The sequence below is a fragment of the Gymnogyps californianus genome, chromosome 3 (genome assembly GCF_018139145.2).
Source record: "Gymnogyps californianus isolate 813 chromosome 3, ASM1813914v2, whole genome shotgun sequence".
Classification (NCBI taxonomy): Eukaryota; Metazoa; Chordata; class Aves; order Accipitriformes; family Cathartidae; genus Gymnogyps; species Gymnogyps californianus.
The window spans coordinates 112,317,440-112,344,168 of record NC_059473.1 but is presented as its reverse complement, the minus strand read 5'-3'; the positions used below and the strand labels follow the sequence as shown (position 1 = coordinate 112,344,168).

Here is a 26,729-nt window from a genome sequence, read left to right as displayed (position 1 = left end):
GGGTGACATGCTGCTCAGACCACTCAGCAGCAAATTTCTTCAGGCTGTTCCCATTCTTCTCACAAACAGGTTCACGTTTTTCATGTGTATTCTTATTAGTTTGCATATTTTAAACTGCTTTTACTTCATCTCTGTTACTCTGTCCCATCATTATGCAGTATCAATGAGAACTGTACAATGCTAACTCTTCATGTTTTGATGTAAGTCAGTCTTGACAGGAGATTCAGTATACATTAAAAAGAATAAAAAGCTGTATGATGACAAAATGACCTGAGAAGTTTCTCTTATTAAATTACATTAAGCCTGCTTTTACATTTTTCCTGGCATAGTAAAAGAGTTATTTTAATTTCATTTTAACTTAAAATTATTTCAAGCATCTAACCATCTAAGTAATAACAAGCCTCATTTTAAAATATAGAAATTAAAGGTAAGAACCTCTTTTTTGCAGGAGAGCTGATACAGTTTTCTGCAAAATGTCATCTGAACTTAGGCTGCAACTTCTCTAAGCATGAAATCTGTATTATCCAGAAGCATTTACTTTTCACTTCTTTTCAGATTACTCAAATTCCTGTGCACTCTCCCATGGTATGTAACAGGTTTCCCATCTCATTCTTTCTGACAAATTTGTGACAGAATTTAAAATCTCAGGCATCAATACGTCTCTAGTTACCCACAATCAAAACTCTCTTCTGAAAGACTATTAGATCAAAAACTTGCTAAACACCATAGGAGACCATTTTTTCAGAAATTATTGTCAAATACAAGTTTAACTATTTAATCTAATTGCACCGTATCATACACACCCATTTTTTACATGCGACGTAGTTCAGAAGTGAGATTTAAACCATTCTCTCATGATGAAAACAAGCATATGCATAAGACAAAACGCTATGGAGAAGCATGGGAAGTCAAACATAAAAAAAAGAAGAGAAGAAATAATAAAAGCAACCTATTTCTTCATTTTAGATATGTTGCATAATTCCAGTGGCTCCCCTACTTCTTTTATTAGGAAAAATAGTGAATCATAGAATCATAGAGTAGTTTGGGTTGGAAGGGACCTTTAAAAGTCATCTAGTCCAACACGCCCTGCAATATGCAGGGACATCTTCAACTAGATCGGGTTGCTCAGAGCCCCGTCCAACCTGACCTTGAATGTTTCCAGGGATGCGGCATCTACAGCCTCTCTGGGCAACCTGTTCCAGTGTTTCACCACCCTCATTGTAAAAAATATCTTCCTTATATCTAGTCTAAATCTACCCTCTTTTAGTTTAAAACCATTACCCTTTGTTCTATCGCAACAGACCCTACTAAAAAGTTTGTCCCTGTCTTTCTTATAAGCCCCTTTTAAGTATTGAAAGGCCACAATAAGTTCTCCCTGGACCCTTCTCTTCTCCAGGCCGAACAACCCCAACTCTCTCGGCCTTTCCTCATAGGAGAGGTGCTCCAGCCCTCTGATCATCTTCGTGGCCCTCCTCTGGACTCGCTCCAACAGGCCCATGTCTTTCCTGTGCTGAGGACCCCAGAGCTGGATGCAGTACTCCAGGCGGGGTCTCACCAGAGCAGAGTAGAGGGGCAGAATCACCTCCCTTGTCCTGCTGGCCACGCTTCTTTTGATGCAGCCCAGGATACGGTTGGTTTTCCGGGCTGTGAGCGCACATTGCTGGTTCATGTCTAGCTTTTCATCCACCAATACACCCAAGTCCTTCTCCTCAGGGCTGCTCTCAACCCCTTCCTCCCCCCAGCCTGTATTAATGCCGGGGGTTGCCCCAACCCAGTTGCAGGACCTTGCACTTGCCCTTGTTGAACCTCATGAGGTTCACATGGGCCCACTTGTTGAGCTTGTCCAGGTCCCTCTGGATGGCATCCCTTCCCTCAGGCATGTCAACCACACCACTCAGCTTGGTGTCATCTGCAAACTTTCTGAAGTCGCACTCGATCCCACTATGTCATTGATGAAGATATTAAACAGTACTGGTCCCAATACAGACCCCTGAGGGACACCACTTGTCACTGATCTCCATCTGGACATTGAGCCGTTGATCACTACCCTCTGGATGTGACCATCCAACCAATTCCTCATCTACCAAACAGTCCATCCATCAAATCCATATCTCTCCAATTTAGAGAGAAGGATGTTGTGGGGCATCATGTCAAAGGCCTTAATAAGTATTTCCAGTACAATTTCTTATCTTTCATTACCTTCTAGACCTCCTAGAACTTCCATCCCCTCTTTCCATGCTTCCCAAAGCTGAAGAACTCTTGCCCATCCAGTCTTTCCTACGGAAACTCCTCCATACCTCCAGTCATCCTTGTCTCCATTCCAGGACTCCTCTGGCTCTACTCTACTCTAAGACCAGAACTATACACATTATTCAAGATATGGGTAGACAGCAGATTAATACAGTGGCAAAATGGTGGTTTCCTCTTTTTTCTTTTTTCTCCTCTTAATAATTATTAATTTTTTACTTGCCTAACTGCCACTGAGCTTTGACCTAACCACTTTAAAGCCTGTCTCTTGAGAGGGAACAGTTAATTCAGATCACATCACTATGCATGGGCATTTAGTTGCCTTATATATTAGTTTTCATTTTTTTATAACACTAGACATTAGCTATCATTTAATTACCAGGTCATTAATTCTACTCTAGAATTAGGGATGGAAATCTACAATGTCTGACTTCCCTTTACAAAAGTCCTAATGACTTTTCCAGCAGCTCTTGTAATTCCAATTAGGCTTCTCTAGACTGAATGATGTAGAATGAAGGTCAGTACTTAAAAATGGATTCTTTTAAAATCATTTTGACAGACAAGTGATCTACAGCAGATACACAGAAACCTCAGACAGACAGGCCAGCCCATCTGAATTTGGAAAAGGCAATTTCTGTGCTTCTTAGAATGTCAGATTTTAACTTCTTACTTCAAATGTGAACATTTACAAATGTGAACAAGTAGATGTCAGGAGGGGGAATCCATTCTCCCATAGCACAGGTTCTGAATAATTTTTTCAGTAGTTTTTCCAGTTTGTGCAGTGAGTACCTCTCCCTTCTGGGCTAACCCAAGCTACACATTTATGCCTCTTATTTTGTTTGGACACAGGTATTCATACATGCACAAGTTAAGTGGGATTAGAGCATGACCTAGCTGAAAAAAGTATCTATTGCTTCTTTTTCTAAGTTGATTTTCAGCCAGATCAGTCCCTTAAACTATTTCACCATATAGCCACATGAATGCATACGCCACCTATGCAGCTGTGCAACTGTTGTGGGAATGAGTGGACAGCAGCACCAACCGTCTAAAGTGATGATGGCCACTGTCATTAGGAGTATTATATAGCAAATCTATTTTTTAAAATACATTTTTAAATGGTGGTGGGGAAAGAAAGACTGTTCATAAATTCATATATCAGAAAGTTCTGCATGAGTGTCCAATAGAGATAAATAAAGAGGCAATTCTGTAAACCTCAAAGATGGTCTGGAAATCTTAATGAGAGAAATTACTTTTTTTTTTCTTGTTTCCTTGACTTCTGTCTTCTTATCCTTACCTATAAATTATGCATTCGTGACACAACAGAATATGCCTTCGGCTGGCAAACAGCAGTGACCTATTCATTAGCTAAGTCTATTATCTAAGCCACTGCTGAAATATGATACTTGTAGACATGTATCACTTCTGATAAAAAATTAAATTCATCCGTTTAGTCATAGGATTAGAATTTAACTACAGGATCAGGATCTCACTTCTGCAAACACTCCCTTTTTGTGTGGAGTTTGTCCTTCTTCACTCATTGGAAAAGTTCTTTTGTGTAAAGCTAGGGACAGAGATGTTTGCAAAATCAGGATCCAACTATGTCAATAAGTAAGAAAAAGGATAATATATTATAGAAGGTGCAATACTTTGTTGTCCATGTTTTTTTAAAAGTAATATTGTATTATGTATTATAAAATATATTAATTCTAGAATACTCAACCTGCAGTATCAATGTTCAAGATCCATACTCTGAAACTGAAAAGAATTTACTTTAGACTCTCAGTGTAGCAATGAAAATGAATACAATCATCTAGCCTCCCTGGGGTCACTCAGGCATGCTAGCAAATCTGTAGCTCTTCATTTTCTTTACTAGATGAGGATATAGGAAGGTAAGTAATGGCGAGTCATCTAGCAGCCCAAAATATCAGTTTTCAAGTGCAATATCTGTCCAAATAAACAACAATTACCCCAGCACATCTGTTACTTGTTACTAAGTGTAGTGTAGCAACAGCGATACTATTATACATGTTCTTCTAGTTAAAGTTAACTCATACGTTTATATCAAAGTTTTCTCTTCAGTCCTAAATTATGATAAAATGAAATATGGTAGAGAAACACATTCTCCTGAAACAGATTAATTTCAGACTTTTGAAAACACATTGCACTTACATTTTTAGCTGTATTTAAAGATGTCACATAACTACATACTGACAAATCCCAGCTCCAATTTCCTCTTTTTAAGAAAGTGTCATTGATTCAACCACAAGTTTGTTTTATTTTTAATACTTACATTACCATTTGGCCTAAGTATCTGATATTGAATTCATATAGTTTTCTTATGACAATAATGCAATTATGTATATTGATGTGGCCTAATTTATTAGTAAAGATTTCAAGTATATTCTAATTAATAATATACTCTTAGCAAAATGTGCACAGCAATGAATCCTAAAAGATGGTTTTATTAAATATTCCTAGAGACTGATCCATAGCCAGAAATTCTACTTAGCCCTCAATTGTGCAAAGAATGTTTTTCACATTGTGTCTACTTAGTTCAAGAATGACAGCAATATTGCATAATGACATAGCCACCATCATTGGTTCTGAATCAACAAAAAACCCCAGAGTCAGATTCACAGGAATCAGAAGCACAGGCCCATTTCTAGTCTGACTTCCTCTTTGTTGCTACCTATCTTAGGCTTAACGAGCTCTCACACGGCTGGGGCCCCAGACTACTACCCTGGTTGTTCACCACTAAAACTTGCAATATCTTTTTGTAAAATTGGGGATTTAAAGAGCTCTGATCTCTAAAAAGAAATCCAAAATTACAAGGAGCAAACAACATTTTTTTGCTTTTGTACACAGGCAATGATAGAAAATACTCATAATAAACTTCTTTTCTCATAACATTTTCAGAATAGATTTTTTAATTGCATTTAGCACAAAGAAACAGCTAGCACTGGTTATTCCTTCACCAGTGTACAAAAAGGGTGAACAGGCAATACAGGAGCTGAACTATATTAGGTACAGTCTTTGTTTTGATACTGTAACTTTTATTTGTTGATGAGGAAAGCAATCCATCTTGAAAATGATGGCATAACTCTTCCAGACATCAAAGTCAATGCTTTAAGCATGAATTGCATCAAATATGAGCTCATTTTTTTACTTTAAAAATACCTCAGTACATGCAACCCATGAATAAAAAAAACAAATTTCTTTCGAAGTGTTAAAGAAAGGTGGGGGTTTTGTTCTGTTTCGTTTTCTCAGAACAGTTCTCCATAATATGTCAAAGCAGGCAGAAAAGGAATTCTTTAAAGAGTAAGGTCTCATTACATATACATTATGAAAAAACATTAAAATTGATTATTGGATGTGCAATGTATAATTTATAGGCTTGACTAATCTGCATTTTTAGAAACTAACAGATTGTTTTACTGGTTAGTGCAAATGTTATTGATCCGCTTTTTTGCTGAATTAATAGCACTAGCATAGGACAACTCGCTTTCTCAGCTTTCCCAATGTTTTCCTGAAAAGAGGCCCATTACATGGCAGGGGGCAAAGGACAAGCCTAGATAACACTGTTTAGACATTTCTTTGATGTCCACAGGCATCATCCTCGACAACTGACCACTAGAAACAAAAGAGCACTCTTAGGCTGCTGGAAATCCCAGCCATTCTTCTCACCACCTTTTGATATCCCAAGGCTTCTATACCCTGACCTCTGCACTCTGACATCCTTATTTGAAGGATGGTCAGCCATGTCAAAAATTCTTTCCAAATTTAGCCAATAAACTCAGGATTTCTTTTGCTTTTCATAATTGCTTTGTGTCCTAATGTACCAGTGGGAACACTAAGAAGATTTTACAAAAAGAGTGGAAGGAAAAGTGTCAACGAGAAAAAACTTTCAATTTTTTGGTTTTGAAACCGTTCTCAAACATCTACTTTCTTTCACAAAACACTCTGTCTAAAGCTTCTTGATGACGCCGCGTTGTGCGCATGCACCCACAGTATTTCTACCTAGTCAGTGTCATACAGAATTCCACTTTTAACATGCAGATGTTGCTTGCTAATGTAATTTCACTCAATAAATGTACACATTTTAAATGGTGTGCATGCTGTAGTTTAAGGACTCATATCAATTTCTACATGTTCATATTTTAAAAAGAAATGTAATTTTAATGTTTTTCAAAATGTTTTCCTCCGTACACACGGTGTGATTGATAATTGGATCATTTTCCCATTGTCTTCCAGAATATTCAGAGAACACATTTTCCACAAAACTATCAGAGATGACCATGGGTATTTTTAATCAAGCAGTTTCATTTTCCCCCTTTCTGAGGGATTAAAATTGAACAAAATGGTCAAACAGAAATAATACACATCTAGCCAAGACACTGGGAGTCCTCTAACATCATTAAGAACACAATACATTCCCTACAGCATTTAAACAACATTTTCTGCACAAGCTCAGCCAGGCAAACACCTAGAGAAACACCCTTCTTCTCTTCCTTATTATGGGAAGTCCTGCTGAAAACCCACTCTAGATACGTAAATGAAATCACATATGTAAGTAATAACTCTAACAAGACAAACTTACTGACGATCAATAAGTATGTACAAATTTGGAGTTCAGCCAAAGTAGTGTCTATATTCGGTCTCTTGTGCTTTGACAACCACTTTTATAGAGGCTCATTACTGCTCTGATGTTGGAAATTATTGCCCTGCCAGTTTTACCCACATAGTTGCTCCTATGAGCAATCCCTGACCCTCTTTAGTAAAAAAAGTTAAAACTGTTAAAATAATAGATCTTCACCACCCCCATTCATTTCAAGCAGAACAGATTAGGAGCCATGCACAGGAGCAGCTCAGCTGGCAGAGTCACCTGTGATAACCTCTGACAGAAGTGCAGTAATGAGGTACTAGGGGCAGGAACCTTCTTAGCCAGCACAGCTGCAGTCGGAAGAGGATGTGTGAATAAAGCCTTAGTAAAACACACTAGATTTTCAGGTGCGTGCTTTTATACATGGCCCTGAGTGTAGGCAAATTCTATGGCCGCAGTTACACTCAATTCTGATGTAGGTAGAAGATATAAGATTGAATAGATTATTCCTTTGCAGTCCTGCTATTTGTCAGACTATTCTTTCTCCATTGTGTCAACTTCATTAAGAGTTGCCACACTTTCATCACATAACCTAACAAACACAACTGTGTAAGCACTTTCTAATTGGATATATCAAAAGATGCACCTCAAAAAGAAAAATTTATTTCATCCTGGATCCACAGAAGCACACAATGGAAAACAAGCTTCAGGGAAGCTTTCCCTGTAGATTAAGACCTCATTTGCAAAGTTTAAAGGGATCATTCCAACATTTAATAAGATTTAGCTTGAATTCAAGATAGCCTTTTTTCTTTAGAAAGTGAACACATTGCCAAAGAAACCAAATTACATGCAAAAGCAATGCCATCTAGCAGTGAAAAGACTGTGAAGCAGTATAGCTAATTTGAAATGGGGATAGCACCATCCATAAAGTTTTGCTTTCTTGCTGCCTTCCTACACACCATTACTTCACATCCAAATTGGCCTGTCAACATAATCTTACACCTCTACAGCTTAAAGCATCTGGCCCAGGAAAAGATGCCTGGCCTTATGTCAAGGGATGGAGAATTGCTTGCGTTCACACTGCAGGATCATGTTCACATCATTTGATGCTTGGCCAAAGTGTCTTTGGGCCTCTGTTCGGCCTCCACGGCCCTGACATAACTATTTGTGTGTGGTCTTTCCCCCAGTCAGTTTAATTCAATTATTATGCAGGCTGTATTGCAGCTTTTATCAGAACAACGGTTTTGGCATGGAACTAAAAGCATGTGATACATGAACCGGGATGTTGCATCACATTACACACAGGGTAAGAGACCTATTTAAATAGTATTAGAAAATTGTGTGGGATTAAGAAAGTCATAAGTAATTGTGTCATCCATTTTGCCTAGTGGGAGTAGTCTTTGAAATAAATCAGCTCCAGTACAATGCTTAAGTTTTGCCTTGGAGGGAAATCATTGAATTACTGTAAAAGAGAACCCAAGAGAGAACATCATTCATGCAGTGAACATCATCAGTGGGCTGGAACCTGGGAATGAACTCAGAAGCCAGGTCACCTGCCCCACTTGCTGCACTCTTTTTCATACCAACTGATACTCCCAGTTGCATCCCCCAGCTGCCTTTGGCTTCCCCTTGTGCATATGGAATGCTGGCTGCATAACAGAAAGAAAAGAACTAAAATAAGCATCAGAATGTGTCAGGAAACTTCACTGCATAAAAGAAAACAAGACACACACAAGAAAAGACATATACTAACATCTATAGAAGACTACACACAGTCATTGCCTGAGATTTTACAGATGTTAATATTTTAATACATGTGAAATTGAAAAAGGTAAATTGACCTTTTGAGATTGTAGGGATCCTTTAAGACACAGGAATAATGAAATGCTAAAAATGCATAGGTATAACGAAGCATTTGCATTTTCAGGTTATATTAACGATTATAAAGTCATTATCTAGCTTTTTAATAAGCACATCTTTTTTACAAAATATTGCAGTGTTAAATTCAGTAGAAGACTTGCATTATAGCTGGAAAATACTATCATTTTCTATGCACTTTAACTAATCAGCCAAACTGTAGATAAAAACAGGTATCTAATTTGATATATACAGTACATGGAATCATTGCCTTGCCCACACGGGAAGGCAGCCCATTAGATAGATATGCCATCCATACAAAAAGCATCCATATGGATAGTGATGTTATGGCTTGATTACTCAGATGGATGTGAGCGCAAAATTAATCAGATGAAGCAATATTCTAGATCATACAAAACATACATGAATTAAGCTATAAAAATATATGGCAGGAGCATAACAGAAAAAAGAATGATCAGCGGTGGAGCCAAAGATAAGTCCGTTAAAGACTAGCAGGTCCATTAGCCAAAGAGCCTCATTAACATAGCTATCTGAACTGGTATGAATAACACCAGTTTTTGCATCAGCAAACCCACTGCCTGTTTAATAATTCCAAGGAAAAGAGAGCTGACTGTACTTCCCTTCTATTCTGTCACCAGTGCTAAGTACATCTTCCCAGAAAACAGCAACACTGCCTGTTTTCCTAGTTGTTCCTCCTATTATTTTTCTGAAAAGGAGCCCTATTTCTTTTTGTATTAAACCTCTGTATGTGACCGTTAAATTGGAAGATGTAGGATTGTCAGTGTAAAGATTGCTTGTAGACAAGTACATGAAATTAATAGCTTGCCTTTCAAAAATCCCCACTTTCACTCTCCCAGCCCACCAAGAATTGTACCAAGAATTGTATCAAAATGTACTTATATATTATAGTATACGGAGCTTTTTAAAAAAAAAGAAAAGAAGATTATGATTAGGTTTGATGGAAGAGGAAGGAAATGGCAGAAGAATCCAAGAAATGTAGAGCACAAGGCTGGAAACACAGTTTGTAAGATAGAGACTGTGGTGAAGCCTTGGTGCAAAGTAACCTATGGTCTCTTCTTTATTAAAGACTCACAGGCAAAAGCTTTTAGTCATGGGTAACTATGACAGAGCAGCTGATCGAGCATGCAGCTAAGCCACGGTAACTTACACATATATCCATAACATATGTTGTCTGTTTAGGCTGTAAACTCTTGTTTATGCATGTACAATTTGTAAAAGAAATAGTCTATGGTTCAAGTTGGGGCCATGTGAACTTTAGCGGCAATATTGGTACTAATGTTCATCAGCGGGCTAGCATAGGCAACTGAAAGATACTCTAAAAATGGAAGTTGTTATGATTTCACTCATTTAATGTTTTTATTAATTTTATTGCTGTTTTAGGCATGGAGAAAAAAGGCTGGTTGCTTTTTCTAACTTACAATACTATGAAATTTACAGCTGACTGTTCAAAGGTGGTCAAGATACAGTAACATTATAGGACAACTTCTATTTCATATAGAAAAAAAATCTGTCATTTTGAGGACAAACTTCTCAAAGGCAAGATGACAAGCTCAAAGAGTTATAGTAAATGAGGTTACATCAGGCTGGTGGCCAGTCACTAGTGGGGTTCCCCAGGGCTCAATTTTAGGGCCAGAGCTCTTCAATGTTTTTATAAATGATCTGGACGCAGGAATCAAATGTACATTAAGTAAGTTTGCCGATGATACTGAACTACGAGGAGCTGTGGACTCCCTCAAGGGTCAATAGGCCTTACAGAGAGATCTGGATAGACTAGAGAGCTGGGCAATCACCAACTGTATGAAATTTAACAAGAGCAAGTGCCAGATTCTCCACCTGGGAAGGGTTGTCCTGGTTATACATACAAATTGGGGAATGAGAGGCTGGAGAGCAGCCCTGCGGAAAGAGATCTGGGGCTTTGGGTTGATGGCAAGTTGAATATGAGCCAACAGTGTGCCCTGGCAGCCGAAAGAGCCAACCGTGTCCTGGGGTGCATCAAGCACAGCATAGCTAGCCAGCTGAGGGAGGTGACTATCCCACTCTACACTGCACTGGTGCAGCCCCACCTTGAATGCTGTGCGCAGTTTTGGGCACCTCAATATAGAAGGACATCAAACTATTCGAGTGTGTCCAGAGGAGGACGACCAAGATGGTGCAATGTCTCGAGGGCAAGATTTACGAGGAGCAGCTGAGGTCACTTGGTTTGTTCAGCCTGGAGAACAGAAGGCTGAGGAGTGACCTCATGGCAGCCTACAACTTCCTCAAGGCGGGCAGTGGAGGGGGAGGTGCCAATCTCTCTGGGGTGACCAGCAATAGGGCACGAGGAAATGGAATGAAGCTGCATCAGGGGAAGTTCAGATTGGACATGAGGAAAAGATTCTTCACTGAGAGGGTGGTCAGTCACTGGAACAGGCTCCCCAGGGAAGTGGTCACAGCACCAAGCCTGTCAGAGTTCAAGGAGCGTCTGGAAGACGCTCTTAAGTCATATTGTTTAGTTTTAGGTAGTCCTGCAAGGAGCAGGGAGTTGGAGTCGATGATCGTTATGGGTCTCTTCCAACTTGAGATATTCTATGATTCTATGATTTTAGTATATAGCTTCTTTCCTGTATCCAGATTTCCTCTAAAGAGCTCCATAAGCAAGAAAGTGTACAGTATGATGGCGCTCTCACAAGTATTACATAAAAAGAAATGGACTTTCAAAGAGTCTGTTATCAATTTCTGCTGACATGACAGATAAATGTCTGGGAATCTACCACAGCAATCTGAACCTGTCACATATGGCTGCAGAGCAACACCCAATATTTATTGATGAATTCTGAGGTCTGGTACCAAAACTCAGTAAAAGTCAGAAGGATCTAAGCAGTGGTTCAGAACTCAGCTGTTCAAAGCTGTCAGTAACTGACCTGGAGCAACAGTACACAGCATCCTCTTCAGTGGTAAGAATTAAAACAGAAGATTTACCGATATCAAACTCCACAATATAATCTTCCTTTGTGATTTTATGACTCGTGCCTAGGACGTAAAAGGAGATTGACCTTACTAACCTGAAAGCTGGATACTTACAATTTCTTTTTTCAATCTGAGCAAGACCTAGACAAGCATCGCTAGACAAAAATAAATTTTCAGCTAATTCAAAAATAACTTTCTAAACAATCCTTTAAATGGCAAGAGGAAACACATTCCAATACACTCAGATTATATATGAGACAGTAAATTCCACAATAATCCATCAACAATATTAAAACTACAGCAAGTTCTCCTTGTGGAGCTGCACCCTCGTTTCACATTGTGGAAGCCTATTTGTCCCTAGAGAATGGATTGCAGTATCAGTGGAAGACCAGAGCTTTCCAAACACCATCTCTCTGATTCTGCACCCAGATTTGCTTCACAGAGTTTAAGGAGACTTTTCCAGGTGTTTGCAAGCTCTTCTAAATACAGAATGTGCACTGCACGTTGCTTTTTGCTCAGCCACCCTCTCGCATGAGTAGGCCTGGTCGATATCTCATGGGCCCCACTGTGCTGGGCCATGTATCACACACATGGGATTGGACTAATGCCACTGCCTAGGAAATATTCCTTCTAAATGGTCTTTCAAATGGGGACCCCACTGTGAGGCAGAGTACTACAGTACATCACCAAGATTGCTCTCCTGCTTTTCCAGCATCACGTGAACTTCAAAGCAGGAGACATATTATAATGCTGCACTGTAAGTGTGCAAGATGCTTGCATCATAGCTGGGGGGCTGGATATTGGGTCAAACGTTTGTCACACGCTGAGAAGACAAGACTTGGCTTATCTCCTTTCTTTTAAGGTGCTCTTCCTTCAAGGCCCTTCTGAGCAGCAGAAACATAATTACCACTTATGTGAATGCTATGCTCTTCTTTACACAAAAGATGACAAAAAATGTGGGAATATAGCAGAACATGGGAGAGAACAATGAAGTGTATAGCAACATATACACTTGTTGACAGAAGATTTTTAATTGAATAAAATGATAAAACTGAAAACTACTCATCAAAGTCAGATATATTCTAGCAAGTCTGAACTGGCTGGCATCTAGATGCATTTCCTCCTCAAATGGGAGTGGCAAGTGACTTTTTCACAGATGGCAGGAATGATTGAACCGAATTTACATCTGTATGTCTATGCATATCTCCACAGCATATTCATGCATGGGTTTTGAACAACTGGGACCCAAACCATTTATAGTTCCATCTATACAAAAATGCCACTGAGATCTGGATCCCTCACTTAACTAGAGCATCCTTTCCGTTGCCATCAAGTAAGCCACAAATTTTTTCTTTAAAAACAAATGCATTTACATAATAAATCAACCATTTCATTACCTCTGAGGTGAAAATAATGAAAATAGATGTCAGACTAGGATGAAACAATCTTTATAACTTTTCAGCAACTTCCAAATCATTCTTGTGTTCAAAAATATTTTCACTACTGTTATTACAAGTAACATCCTGAATTATTACACCAGTAACATCTGTGGTTTTATCCACCACTCCATGTGTATGGTTTGACCGCTTTGTGTATGGGGTATTACTTTGCTACTTTAATCTCTAGTTTATACAGCAACTGGGAGAGTACAGAGATTTTGAAAACATGTGAAAATGTGGTTCCAAATCAGAAGAGACTATACTTTCCTTTTTTAATGCACTAAACTTCTAGTTGATAGAAGAAAAACCAGTGCTTTTAAACTTGTCTATATACCCATTCAAGTCCTCTTGCAGTTGATAGATATACCCTGTAGATGAGGACTTGTATGATGAAATCATAATAGAAGTGCAGTCATAATCATTAGAAACTAGCTTATCGTTCCAAAGAACTGTATAATAACACTAGAACTTCACAGGACAGGATCAGACCATTATTTTTACTTTCAATAAATGTTTATCCTTGGAAAAGGGATAAGAAACGTTGTGGAAATAAAAATTTCTGATCCCAAAAGACGAAATCTATGTATTTTCTCCCTCTCATAAAAACAGAAGACCTAGCCCCACACTTTCTTACTAAGGCGCTCTAAAAAATAAGACAGCTAGGTTAAGAACAAGGATAGATTTTGCTGGCAACCATTTAAAACAACACAAAAAGTGTTAAAAGAGTCAATAAGCTAAGTATCGGGATGAATTCTCGTACCTATAAATACATCTTTGAGGCAATTCTTTGTCAGTACTGCCTATTTTTATGACTGTGGTGTTAATACACTTTCTACAAATAATTTTTCATTTCTATCTACTGCATAATTACACAAAATATGCCTCCAACATCATTACAGATTGCTTTTAGTACATAAAATACTGCTGTGCTGTTTAGCTAGAAAAAGGATTTTTTCTTCATATAACACTCATTCAGTATTTATATTTTACAGCATTTTTTTCTAAGATATACAATGTCTAAATGCCAACTTTCTTCTACTGTTTCTTCAGAAATACACCACTGGCTATGTTACTTCTTAGACTTCCTTTATTCCTCACATAAACATTCAAGCATGAAAGGGAACACATGGATAATGGCAAATGAAGGCAAACTAAAAATCAAATCAAAGTTCTTTGGAATCCTTAGGTGTAATTATAAAGGAACAGCTACAAATATCTACAAAATGAGCATAAGTGACACATTTAAATTTCCTTAGTAAATTACAGTTTCTCCTGTCACAGTCTGTATAAGAGAAGTTTTAAAGAGTTAGTCAGATTTGCAGACTGACTGAATCATTAACCACAAAGTGGGAAAAAAGCAAAGAATTTTCAGCTGCAGTTAAAGATTCAATGCTTTCCCTGTGCATGCGTGTAATACACAAATGCACTCATGTTTTTGTGTAAGTAGGGATGTTTGTATGTAGATTTTGGTGGTTGTTAGTTACACTAGCCTTTTATGCCCCTTCATGTAGCTTTTATTGACATGAAATAAACCCATGGTTGTGCCTGATCTCAGCTGAGAGTAAATGCTTTATTTTGTATGACGGTGAAAAAAGGACTGACAGATCACTTATCATTCGCTGTGCAGACTTTGTATTCATTAGAAGAGCCACCATCAATAAGAACCGAAGGCAATTTTTCCCTAAAGATCATTATGCCCAGCATCACTAGAGTGTTTAGGAGTCTGACAGGCTTTCATTCCTTAACAAGAATCACCTTTGAAAGTTTACAACTTCCTAATCCAAATTTGGCCTTACATAACACGTGCTGTAAAATGCTCCTGTTTTATTTTGTTATATAAAACATGTTTTTCTCATGGTTACTTTTACATTGCATAAGTTGCATAAATTTCAAATGCAGAAAAACTGCAAATGTCAAACTGACTTGCCACTTTTCACATTTTATAGAGCAATCTCTTCTGGGTTTTGGGGGGCAGGTGTTTTTTTTTAAGAGAGAAACTATGGAAGCCATTAGTTTCTTATACAGAATATGTTCTTTTAGTTTAACAAAAATAGAATTCAAACCATTGTTTAACTTGCTATTTCACATTAGAAAACTCTTTCCTTAACTTTGTCTGTATTATGCACAGTATTATTGAGGTTATAAAATCTCATCTAAGAGATTAACTATTGTATCCCAAGACAGACTCCCTTAACAAAGTCTTTAAATATAGACACAAATAGACAATAGATTTGAGACCTAAGTTAAATGAAAATTTCTGCAAAACTGTATATTCACAATACCAAGGAATATAGACATTTTTAACACAAAATAAATGAAGCATTGCTTCAAAAACATAATGCCTAACAGATATTCACAAAGCAAAGACGATCATGGCATAAGTGAAATTCCATCCCTAAATCATTTTGTTCTGTGCTTGTGCATATAAAATCTTCTGTCAGGAGCTAATCTCACGTGACAGGCCTGATCCAAAGCCATTTGAAGTCAATGGAATGTCTCTTCCTGACTTCAGGGAGCTTTGCATCTAGCCCTTATAAACTTCAAGAACAATACAGTTCATAGAAGGTTGTTTTAAGAAAACAATAGCTAACTATTGTCTAAGTAGAAAAGAACGTTAGCTTCAAATGAAATTTACCTACAGTAGTTGATTTGTGTTAGGTTTGTTATTGTTTTTTTATGCACATAACACAGTTAAACCTTTCCAAAGGGAGAACATTCCATTTCTTTAGCAGAAGCCACAGAAAATCAAAACTGCAGTCAAATACAAAAAAAAAAAAAAAAACAAACCAAAAATTAGGCAATTTTGTATGTAAGAAGTTTAGTTTTTCTAAAGAAACAAAAGATCACTTTTAAGGCCTCAATTAATTTGAGGTTTTCTTAAACAGTTGTACATTAAGGACAAGCCAGAACAAGAGGTTTCAAAAATATATCAGGCATTCCTGCAGTTAGCAAACCAAAAGATAGATTAAAAAAATAAAACTGGTTGTGTAAGCACGGGGGTAGGCTGACAGGAAAAGAAGTTATTTTGGTTTTTCTTTTTTAATAAAAACCCTGATTCTCTACTGACTGAAGTCAATTTCGAAGCTAGAGCTGCCGACTATCGCACCAGATAAGGTGACTGAAGTCAGACTGTTACTTATTGTTTGAAAGTAATAACAGAACTGTAAGTCCTGAAATAGCAATTAACATCATTGTAAAAACTGGTGAAAGAAAAGTCCCATTGCTGTGATGTGGCTCTTCTCTCTTTTATAAGAAAAATGAGGCAATGACGAAGTAGACCAGTACAGAACCTGGTGCTGATCCCATGTACACTTGTACCAGTAAATTTACACTGATGAAAAAGCAAATCAAAATCAGGTCCACCATCTCCAAGTTCCCCAAGGCAGCAGAAAATGGTGGTTCTAACTTCCTCACTCACATACCAAATCAACTCACTACAGCTATTTTAGTTACCTAGTGTGGAGATGAAAACACAGAAACTTCCAATTAAGCACAAATATTCCAGAATGTCCACCTTTGGAGACTGATTGTATGTTTCATAGTGAAAAAAAGATGTTAAATCCTAAAGACTATTATTCATAAGACATACAAGCCACTGTTCATTTTCTTTGTAGTTGGTTCAACATGTTTAACAACAAACACTGACATTACTGCCATTATTAGTTAATAATTTTCAAAAGTGTCTATGAGGTGTTAGATAAAAACCAAGGTAGCTCATACCTCAAAAAGTAAAGTAAAGGAGACAAAGCACAAGGAAAAAGCAAGCATCAATTTCTCCAGTGTATAGATGCTATACTTTCTGTCTCCTTCATCTAAGCTTCCAGTATCCGCAACTAAAAATAAACAATTCACTTTATAAATACACCTAACCAAATTGCTGATTTTTTAGGCTCAGTGGATGAATCAAACATAATTATAAATTTCATTTCAGGCCAGTACAAAACTATGTTGTTTTTTTCTAAATGTATTTCTCAGGTCAAACAGCATACCTTATTTTCGTATCACAAGTATTTTTTTACAATAATTGTCAAACAGCCCATTTTGTTTGACTCAGAAAAAAAACGATTTCATTTGGGTGTTTTGCCTTTTTTTCTCTTTAAATGCATTTCTGAACCGAAACATTGTCCTAAAATGAAAAATCAAACTTTCATGTAAAAAAGTCAAAACAATATGCAGACTTTAGCTTTGCTTTTCATTTATATTTTTTCTTCTGACATGCACAAATTAATGAATTGTTTTGTTCACTCCAGAACTACATTTTGAGTAAATAAACCACTCATATATTTTGTTAAGCCTTATTTAGCCATGTATTTCAGGTATCAGAGCATTTGCTTTCATAGTTCTACTCTGTCCTCTCCTCTTTCTACACAGGCAGTTGGAACACAAACTGCCCACTGCTGAATATTGCTAGCTGGTATCCTGATCCAGTCGGACCTGATCTGCTCCCCTCTTACTCCGTTCTTGTTGCTTGCTGCTGCTGCTGCTGCTGCTGCTACTAACACTTCCTTAGCCTTCAGAGGACCTGGGCTTCCAGTTACCCCCCTGCCGTCTCTGAGCATTCCCAGGTGCTGATAATCTTTTCTCTGTATTGTTGCTGTTGCTTCTCCTTATTTTGGCAGATGCTACAGCTTTGCAAGTTGCAAGGATCTTACCTCTGAGACCCTCTTTGTTGCTCTGTCTGTGACCACGTTGGAAGCAGGGAGTGATGGATATTAGGGAAGCATGAGCCTCCCCTCGGTGTTTAGCAGCGTGGTCTGCAAAGAAAGATAGAGATGCTGCTCTCTCCTCCTCCCCCCTCGCTGTCCCAGCTTCCTCCTCCCTCCTCCTTGCTCCCTCCTTCCCATCCACAAACTCTAGTTCTGTCTGTGCTTCAACACAATACGCTACCTCTCAGCACCGGCTACCTAAGGTCAAGAATACAACCCCCTCACCCTTCCCCCCTGCCTTTTCCTCATCAGCCTCATGCATCCTCACCCCTGCTTCCCACTGAATATGGTATCTTCCCAACTAGACATGCCTTATTTGGCTCTAGGGTCTAAAGCGCAGACAATTTCAGCAGCCCTAGGAGAAAAAAAGAGTTATAAAACAGAAGATGCACAGGGAAGACCAGGGATATGAAGGGAAAGTGGAAGTCTTCTGGAGAAACTGGAAACTTTGGGGGTTTATCTGTGTGTGAAAGAAATCTAGTCACAGTAGGCAAAGCCTGCCACTTGGAGATTAGTTTAAAAGATCTATACAGATTAAAGAAAAGTGCCCTGGATAGCTAGTTATCTCCCAAATCCAGCTTACCTATTGTTTATGCTCTTTGTTTCTCGATCCTTATTCTAAACAGCTTTTTTTAAAGAAGCTTCCAAACTTTTCCCCTGCAAAGCCAGACTTAAATACCAGTATAATCTGATGATGCAAAAGTAAATGACAGTGAAAAAGTAACCAGTGGTATTTTTTAAGATTATGAGCTATGAAATAATCACCTTTAAGGTCATGGAAAACACAGGCACAAGTCCTCTGACTTTTCGGCTTGAATGATAAATGTGTTCAAGTGGTCTTTTTTCACTTTCAGCAGTTATGATAACTAGAAGCACCTTCAGGTGACCAGTACGCAGCTTCCAAAAATCACATATAATTACAGCTAGCCAGCATGTTCTTCTTAAGGACCTAATTTTAGACACGCTTTAAACCAGTCCTTCTAAAGTGTTCATGTTTGTTACAGAGACTATGGAGAGAGGTAGGTGATGCTGAAGACTTCTAAAAGATCTTGTCTGCTTAAGGTTAAACACTTTAGTTAAGTGGACAGGATCTCCCTCTGGAGGCCTTGAGAGGCACCTGACTCTCTCCGGTGATATATGAAGATGTATTAGGCACTTACTTCATGAGGTCTGTTTTACTGACTGCCTAAAATGAAGCAGCAAGTCAGCTACTGCAAGGCCAAGGCCAGACAGAATGAAGGTGTAGTAATTACAAGTTATCTTAAAACTTTAGATATCCTAGCCCATGTTTCTTCATTGTTCGTGGCCTCATAGGGCAACTAGGAGGCATGACACATCTAAGGTCAGCAAAAGGTGGTCCACAGGGCAGAGAAACAACTGCTCACATTCCCTGGATCATCTCACAAATAAAAGAAAGATACCTTCTAAGGAGGCTCTTTGAGCACAACAGCAACATTTGCCGTATCAAAATAATCTATTGATCAATCTTCGTAAAACTCTTGATCAATCTGAAAAGAATCAGAACATAGTCTTTATCTTCATTCAGTGCTAGGACAAGCTCAGTAACTAGTGCAAACAACACAGATTTGATCCAGCTTGAGAATGATAATGACTGAAATGAAATTAAGGAACTACTCTATTTACTCTGTCATAACCATCTCAATCATTTTGTCCAGAAATGAAGACTTCAAAAAAAATTATAATCCAGACTTGCCAAATCTCATACGCTCAGCATGTGATTCAATCGAGCAGCTTCTTCCACCTTCTCCTCTGCAGCAAGACCTATATCACAGCACAGTGTTCTATCCCCTCTCCCTCTTGAAGGCACAGCAAGTGCAGCTCTCAGCAAATTGTTTAAACTTAACCAAATGAATCTGACACTTACATTCAATACTCAGAAATGAGCTACAGTGTTGTGCTGCAGTAAAAGGGCGTGCTGCCTATTTTCATGCTCAAGAGACTTGCACCTCAGTGTGTCTCACCTAATTCAAAGAACCAAATTAATCTCATGTCTTAAAACCAGTGCAGAGCTTCTTCAAAAATCAAGGCAAAGTAGACCTGAATGTCTGGATAACTTTTGACAATTAGCCAGACTGCCAGCATCAAGACTTTCCTTCCTGAGTTGTGGGCTGCAATATGCTTTTTAAGAACTAGTGCCACCTTGCACTACGTGTGGAAATATTTACTACCAACCTTCAGTATACACACTACTTTCCAATAGCCTTTACCAACCCAAAAGGACAAGAGTACCACTCCTAAGTTGTAGCAGAAAGTCGCTCAGAACTTCATGTGTGCAACAAAGTTTTCAGACCAGAAACAATCCTTACAATCATTACAGCAACAATCTCCAGATAAGTATGAGTAATCATCTCAAACTGATGCTGTTCGTGTTGCAGTTGATAAGAGGACTAAGTCAGAGCTCATAATTTGAATGAGTTTTTATTTTAACAACACGTAAACTTTAAAAATAAAAAAGGTAAAAAAAAGAAAGGAGAGAGAATCAGATTTCTCATCTATCTTGGTGCTAAAAGATCTCTACAAAATCAGCTAGATGTTTTTCTAGAATGCTCCAGAGATGTCACATGTCAGCACAACTTCTGAAGGTCAGAACTTCTTCCTGATGGTCAGCAAAGGAAGCTTTAGAATGGACAGGTCATTTGGAAGTAACGTATCGCCAGGACCAGAGGTTTTTTATGAAGCTGCTGAACTACTAGCTATAAGGTAAGACATGTATAGCTTAAGACATGTATAGCTTAAACCAACTTCAGTACCAGAAGAGTGGTATGTATGAGTGGGACACCAATGACTGACTGATGGACTGTCTCTCAGCATATTCACCAGTCATCTGGAGATGGAGGTGAACATTGCTGTGACAAAGCTTGATACATTGTACAGTGCAGAACAGTGAAAAGGCAGAAAATTATTCAGGGTACCCAAATATAGACTGTGAAATGTTGCAGGCATATCTCATAGTAGTGGATGATTGAAAAGGCAGGTTAAATTAAGTACTAATAAATGAAAAACAATGGATGTGCAATAAAAGATCTGCCTTGTAGCTCTAGCAAGCCATAGTGACACTCAGGGCAGGAAGAAGTCAGAGGCAAGATGCTGACAGTATGGATACTCTATAGAGATTTGGAGATCAGTGGAAGAGCAAAAGCAGCTGGCCAGAAGAGTTACCTATCCAGAGAGTGGGCGAAGAAAGAATGGTGTAAGGCTGCTCAGGCAGAAGGCAGCAGCCACCAGCACCGGTCAGGGAACTAAAGCTGGGTCCAGCTCTGCTCAGTCTCTCCAGTGCAGGAGCATACCAGGGGCAATGGACGTGCTAGTGGCACGAAGTGCAATCCTTTCCCCCCACAGTAGACAACTCTTTCTCTTTCAACCAATGTTTTTGCCCATGCTTCAGCCAACAGCAGCAGCCACAGAACCAGGCAATCCCAAAGATACTTCCTCCTCACTACCTGCTTTTGTCCAAGTTCAGGGAAGTAACTCAGCACAGAGAGAATGGAGGGATGTTGCTTCCAAAGCCACACTTCACAACACCACCTTTTGATGCTCTTTTTTCTCTGCTCTTGCTGCAGCTGCTAACTGTATGTGGATAATGATGGACTCTTACCCACTTAGTAAAGAGGTCTTTGAGCACTGCAGACAGTTTTCTGAAAACATCAGCTCAATGCTCACTAGTTGTCAAAAAGGCACACACAGCATTAGGAAAAGAATAGAGAATAAAGAAGAAAATATCAGTTTGACATTGTATTAAGTCTATACTTGTAGACTTCTTGTATACTGCCTGCATGGCTGGTCATGGGATCATAGGATAATTCAGGTTCCAAGGGAGCACAGGAGGTGTCTAGCCCAGTCAAAGAAGGGTCAGCTATGAGATGAGGCCAGGTTGCTCAAGGGCTTTATCCAGTCGTGTCTTGGAAAACTCCAAGGATGGAGACTACACAACCTCTCCAGGCAGCCTGTTCCACTGCTTTACTATCCTCATGTTGGGGGAAAAAAATTTTCCTTTTTTCCCTTTCTTTTTTTTTTCCTTTCAAATTACAGCTTTCTTCCTTTCAAATGTCACAACATTTGAAAAGGCTATAGCAGAACAGAAAAGCAACATAGAAGAGTGACTACAGATAGCAGAACAGAAAAGCAACATAGAAGAGTGACTACAGATTTGAAATAACTTCCAGACAAAACAGATTACATAGGCTAGGAGTCTTCAAATTGGAAAATAGGTAACTGAGCTGATAAAGATCTATGAAGTTGAGAATAATATGGAAAAAGTGAATTGAAAAGAAGTTCTTCCAATTTCTCATAACAAGAATTACAGAGCACCCAATGACATGATTAGGTAGCATATGTGAAACAAAATTAATTTGTTTTTTCAAACAACTTATAATTAAATTGTAGAACTCACTGCTGCAGAATGTAACAGCAGTCAAAACTATCAAAGGCTTCAAAAATTACTTCAGTGAACACATGGAGTTTGGTCCATCAGTGGGCAACTCAGATGCAGGATATCTGCAGGACAGGAATTCTCCAAACTGTTTCTTACAAATGGATACTCCAGAGAGGGCACTACTTTACACTTCTGTTTTTTAAACTCTTCCTGAAACTTGATGTTCCTACTGTCCATTGTCATGGACAGAATATAAACAACATACTTTGGTACCACATATTCTTAGGAAGCAACGTTTTCTGTGTACTCTCCTGTGTCCTTTTAATAAATCACATTTCTAGCAATTTGCTTAGTAAAGTGAGATGAAAAATCTTCACATACATAAAACATCGATTTAATAATTCAGAGGCAACCAAGTTTCATAAAGATGCTAAATGTTTTAAAACAGTACATCACATAACATTTAAAGATACAATCATGTAGTGAATTTTTGTTTGTTATACCTTAATGTAGCCACAACATAAAGTCTTCAAATATCTGTACATTTTCATCAGCCATATTTAGCACAAGTCTTCTACCTCAGACACTTCTAACAATCTCCGCTACTTCTGCATAGGCAGTTTGTAAATCATATACCACTGCAAAGATGTAATAAATGGCATTGGTGTGGAGCTAGATCAAAAGTATCCAAGTTCTTAACAGAGTTAAATTAGCAAATAAATGGTATTTTCCCTCAAGGCTGACTGTTCCTCTCAACTTCCAAGGATAGACCACCAAAGCAGGTTCTTGGCTTTGTTAGAACAGCTACACTATGAACTCCAGAAGCAAAAGACAGTGATTGCCTGTCCAACTTAAACAGCAGAATTATATTTCTGGCAGATGCCCAGGTTTCTGAGCAGAGTCTACAGATCTGTGGAACAGCCCAAGGGTTGTCATGGCAGCCATGAAATTCTGAGCTAGTCCAGAAGACTCATTCTCTGTATGAACAGAGCAAGTGCCTGCTTTACACATCTAACACCAGCCAGGAGCCGGATCATTCCAGCTCAGGCATCAATTTTAGCACAGGATTTCAATTCATCTATAATCACTAAGACGCGGTGTTCTCCTGTTTTAAGTAAAATATACAGAAGCTTCTTCTAAAAGTTTACAGATACTCAGTGTGATTAAAATGTTCAAACAAAAGGCAAGTCTGCCTTCAAGAATTCACTTTCTGATACGAGTCAATATTTATTTTGCATTATTGATCATAGGTGTCGTGGTTTAACCCCAGCCGGCAACTAAGCACCACACAGCTGCTTGCTCAGTCCCCCTCGGTGGGATGGGGGAGAGAATTGGAAGGGTAAAAGTGAGAAAACACGTGAGTTGAGATAAAGACAGTTTAATAGGTAAAGCAAAAGCCGTGCACGCAAGCAAAGCCAAACAAGGAATTCATTCACTACTTCCCATTGGCAGGCAGGTGTTCAGCCATCTCCAGGAAAGCAGGGCTCCATCACACGTAATGGTTACTTGGGAAGACAAACACCATCACTCCGAACATCCCCCCCTTCCTTCTTCTTCCCCCAGCTTTATATACTGAGCATGAAGTCATATGGTATGGCATATCCCCTGGGTCAGCTGGGGTCAGCTGTCCCAGCTGTGTCCCCTCCCAACTTCTTGCGCACCCCCAGCCTACTCGCTGGTGGGGTGGGGTGAGAAGCAGAAAAGGTCTTGACTGTGTAAGCACTGCTCAGCAATAATGAAAACATCCCTGAATTATCAACACTGTTTTCATCACAAATCCAAAACATAGCCCCATACTAGCTACTATGAAGAAAATTAACTCTATCCCAGCCAAAACCAGCACAATAAGTAATCATTTTAGGTGCCTATCAGGTTTTTTTTAATTTGTATCTGCGTGGGCCTCCAGTCTTCTTAAGCCTCTCAATAAACTAGTGAGAAAATTCTCTGTTACTCGTGTTAAAAACATTACCTGAGATAATATAAATTATATAAGCAATAACATTTAAAAGAAAAATACTAAATATCCAATATATCCTTTACAGATAAAGAAAGAGTATCTTGGGGATGGGTTTCTGTGAATAGTGAGATATTTAGGTAGCTACAAGAATGAGGAAATAAATTACACATAATTTAACTATCTATTGGAAATGAAAAAAAATCTGCATGGTGTATTCTGAAGTTAGCACTGGACACATTCACAAACTATAAATGACACTAAGCATCAGATTCTTAGTAACCGATGAAGTTAACCACCACTTAATCACCACTTCCCTAATTACAACAAAACTCAGTTAATGTTGAAATGCTAGGAACTAAGCCATCTTTGACACCCTTACAGAAACCACGCAAGACACTTCACAGCTATTTAAAACATTCTAGTCATTATCCGAGGAAAGAAATCCTGTCCAGTTTTTATGTCTAGATGTTGCATGAAACTCTTAACTTGTCTCTTCAAAAGCACTCCTTTTAATCCTATGAATCCCAGGTACTCAATATACAGCCTACAGAGTGATCCACCCTACGGGAATAATTAATTTGGCCCATAGCCTTTTCTTTCCCTCTCTTTCTAGGATACAGCGTTTTGCCCACTCCTCATCCGGACTAGCACTCATAACCAAAAAGCACTTGTTTTCTAGTGCAGGATGGATACACATCCAATCACTTCTTAAAAAAAAAAAAAAACCAAAACCGCAAAACAACCAAAAAACCCAGCAACAACAATCACCATAATATGTCACTGTGACAGTAGAGAAAATTAACGTCTTTCTTAAGCATTTTCAGTCATATGGCATGCCTATTACACAGCCAAAACACAGGCATCCCCATGCATGTGACTAAAGGTAATCAAAACTCAAAGCACATGCCTGTATTTTAGTTAGGTAACATGCCAGTCTGATTATTCCTGGAAAAAGGTTATTAAATACAGCTATAAACAAATGTGTCTAAGAAACTGAGTGTGTCACCTCAGCTAGAGGTTGGCTACGAGTAGTAGAAATTACCCCAGCTGTTCCAGAGTCAAGCTCAAAGACATGGTATCAGACTACAAAGTCAAGTCAAACTTGTAAAGAGAGATAACATCTTTGTTAGATCAAGAAATATAGTTAGAAAAACAGATTTATTTTTTTTTTTGGTGAAATGAGAGGAATAGGATTATGGTAATTCGATTACCATTATGAGAGCAGCCCTGCAGAGAAGGACTTGGGGGTACTGGTGGATGAAAAGCTGGACATGAGCCAGCAATGTGCGCTCGCAGACCAGAAAGCCAACCGTATCCTGGGCTGCATCAAAAGGAGTGTGGCCTGCAGGTCGAGGGAGGTGATTCTCCCCCTTCACTCTGCTCTGGTGAGACCCCACCTGGAGTACTGCATCCAGCTCTGGGGCCCTCAGCACAGGAAAGACATGGGCCTGTTGGAGCAGGTCCAGAGGAGGGCCACGAAGATGATCAGAGAGAGGGCTGGAGCACGTCTCCTATGAGGAAAGGCTGAGGGAGTTGGGGTTGTTCAGCCTGGAGAAGAGAAGGGTTCGGGAAGACCTTATTGCAGCCTTTCAATACTTAAAGGGGGCTTACAAGGAAGATAGGGACAAACTTTTTAGGAGGGCCTGTAGTGATAGAACAAGGGGTAATGGCTTTAAACTAAAAGAGGGTAGATTTAGACTAGATATAAGGAAGACATTTTTTATGATAAGGGTGGTGAAACACTGGAACAGGTTGCCCAGAGAGGTGGTAGACGCCCCATCCCTGGAAACATTCAAGGTCAGGTTGGACGGGGCTCTGAGCAACCCGATCTAGTTGAAGATGTCCCTGCTCATTGCAGGGGGGTTGGACTAGATGACCTTTAAAGGTCCCTTCCAACCCAAACTATTGTATGATTCTATGATTCGGTGCAATAAAGAAGATACCTCTCCACTCTTTTTTTTTTTTTTCTTTGCTAGGGTTTATCGTTAGATAAATGTGAAATTTACAATCAAATAATTTATTATTATTTATTAGAATTTGCCTTCTGATCAGAACCATCTCAAGGTGGAGAAAAGGAGGCTGAGGGGAGACCTTATCACTCTCTACAACTGCCTGAAAGGAGATTGTAGCCAGGCGGGTGTCGGTCTCTTTTCCCAAGTAACAAGTGATAGGACGAGAGGAAATGGCCTCAAGTTGCACCAGGGGAGGTTTAGATTGGATACTAGGAGAAATTTCTTCACTGAAAGGGTTATCAAGCACTGGAACAGGCTGCCCAGGGAAGTGGTTGAGTCACTATCCCTGGAGGTATTTAAAAGCCATGTAGATGTGGCACGTAGGGACATGGTTTAGTGGGACTTGGCAGTGTTAGGTTTACGGTTGGAGTCGATGATCTTAAAGGTCCTTTCCAACCTAAATGATTTCCTCAGTATTGTAGGCAAAACTGAATTTTGTCATTCCACAATGGCAAATTCTTTTGTTCTATCAGTGTTAATAGCTACTTTCTATTTTGCTTGTGGTAGCAAAGTGAGAGGAAGGGAAGGAT

The 26,729-nt window shown here is 38.9% G+C and overlaps 1 protein-coding gene across 1 annotated transcript in view; it reads right to left on the bottom strand.

Moving 5' to 3' along the window:
- The window catches only part of GREB1 (growth regulating estrogen receptor binding 1), a 108,203-nt gene extending 90,397 nt beyond the window's left edge, over nt 1-17,806 (bottom strand). The window contains 1 exon segment of the mRNA XM_050894621.1: nt 17,784-17,806. The gene's annotated coding sequence lies outside the window, so the exon portion shown is untranslated.
- Between the last annotated feature and the right edge of the window lie 8,923 nt (nt 17,807-26,729).